This window comes from Budorcas taxicolor, chromosome 1 (assembly GCF_023091745.1).
Source record: "Budorcas taxicolor isolate Tak-1 chromosome 1, Takin1.1, whole genome shotgun sequence".
In the NCBI taxonomy this organism is placed as follows: Eukaryota; Metazoa; Chordata; class Mammalia; order Artiodactyla; family Bovidae; genus Budorcas; species Budorcas taxicolor.
Genome location: NC_068910.1, coordinates 92,737,787 through 92,739,823, shown reverse-complemented (window position 1 = coordinate 92,739,823; position 2,037 = coordinate 92,737,787). Strand labels below are relative to the sequence as shown.

General features: G+C 43.7%; 1 non-coding gene across 1 annotated transcript; it reads left to right on the top strand.

Moving 5' to 3' along the window:
• The first annotated feature begins 250 nt into the window (after positions 1 to 250).
• TRNAC-ACA (transfer RNA cysteine (anticodon ACA)) lies at positions 251 to 322 on the top strand. Its single transcript has one exon. It is a non-coding gene; the product is annotated as a tRNA-Cys (tRNA).
• Positions 323 to 2,037: the final 1,715 nt, after the last annotated feature.

Here is a 2,037-nt window from a genome sequence, read left to right as displayed (position 1 = left end):
GGACTACAGTCCATGGGGTCACAAAGAGTCTGACATGACTGACAGACTAACACTTTCATTTTTGATATAAAGTCCTCTGTTGAATGCATGATTTGGAAAACATTTCCTTCCAATGAAGAGTGTTTTTCACTCTCTTAAAAGGTATTCTCATGTTGTTCTGTCTGTGTTTTTTTTTTTTTTTTTTCATAATCCTTTCCAAAATTGTTTCACTGATAAGATTTTTTAGTTATAGTTTATACCTCACAGGACTTCCCTGGTGGCTCAGATGGTAAAGCGTCTGCCTACAATGCAGGAGATCCAGGTTCAATCCCTGGGTCGGGAAGATCTCCTGGAGAAGGAAATGGCAACCCACTCCAGTATTCTTGCCTGGAAAATCCCATGGATGAAAGAGCCTGATAGCCTACAGTCCATGGGGTTGCAAAGAGTCGGACACAACTGAGCGACTTCACTTATACCTCACCAAAAATATAGGCTTTATGATTGTAGATAACTTTATCTCTACAGTGATAGAACAGTGCTAGAATTATTAGCATGAAGTTTTTAACAAGGGCTTCCCTTGTAGCTCAGCTGGTAAAGAAACTGCCTGCAAAGCAGGAGACCCAGGTTTGATTCCTGAGTCTGGAAAATCCCCGGAAGGGGGGCATAGCAACCCCTCCAGTATTCTTGCCTGGAGAATCCCCATGGACAGAGGAGTCTGGCAGGCTACAGTCCATGAGGTGGAAAAGAGTCGGATACAACTGAGGGACTAAGCATAACACAGCACAGTTGTTCACAAATACATGACAAGTGAGTTTAAAAATGCACCTGTATTAGTTTTTCATGGCTCTACACTTGATAGTTTCTACTTCTTTCTTCAAAGTATACTTGTAATCACATGTAGAGTCATTTCATGTAATCCAGAAAAATCTATTTATTCCAAAATGCTTAATTTAAACACAGCCACAAAGCCTCTTTTGCCAAATAAGGAAAGATCCACAGACTCCAGAAATTAGGACCAGGATACCTCTGGGAGCCATTATTTAACATATCAAACATCCAAGATTTTAGTGGTCCTGCTATTATCTAAGTTTCTTAAATACCTGATGTGAATCTCAGAAAATCTCATGTAATTAGACACTTTGATAATTTATGATATAGATAGCATATGATTTAATTAATATTTGTTTTCTCTGTGGGCTTCCCTCATAGCTCAGTTGGTAAAGAATCTGCCTGCAATTCAGGGGACCCTGGTTCGATTCTTGGGTCAGGAAGATCTGCTGGAGAAGGGATATGCTACCCACTCCAGTGTTCTTGGGCTTCCCTTGTGACTCAGCTGGTAAAGTATCTGCCTGCAATGCGGGAGACCTGGGTTCAATTCCTGGTTTGGGAAGATCCCATGGAGAAGGGAAAGGCTACTCACTCCAGTATTCTGGCACTCCAGCATTCTGGCCTGGACAATTCCAGGGAATATACAGTCCATGGGGGCTTCCCGTGTAGTTCAGTCGGTAATCTGCCTGCATTGCAGGAGACCTGGGTTTGATTCCTGGGTCGGTAAGATTCCCTCAAGAAAGAAATACAACTCACTCCAGTATTCTTGCCTGGAGAATCCCAATGGACCAAGGAGCCTGACAAGCTACAGTCCATGGTGTCACAAGAGTCAGACACAACTGAGCAACTTTCACTTCATTTTCACTTTTCTTTGCAACCAGGCTTAAGCCTGTTAGATCCAGGGTTATTACTGTTGGGACCTGACCTGAGCCATGACAGGCTCAACAGGCCACACTAGGCCTAAGCCTCAGGTTCTTGTAAGCATGAGTCATAATTCTAGGAAGCCCCACCAAGGTCCCTGATGACGCCAAGGTTGAGTCAATCACCAGACGCCAACTACACTATTGCTGAGACAAAGGGCCGCCTGTATATAAGCAGCTGTGATTCAGAGCTCAGGGCTCTCATCAAGACTCCACTGTGCTGGATGAGACTTGAGCCCTAGCTCGAGCTGGCAATAAACCCCTTTATGCTCTTGCATTGCTGTGGACGTCTTATTCTCTCAGTTTTGGG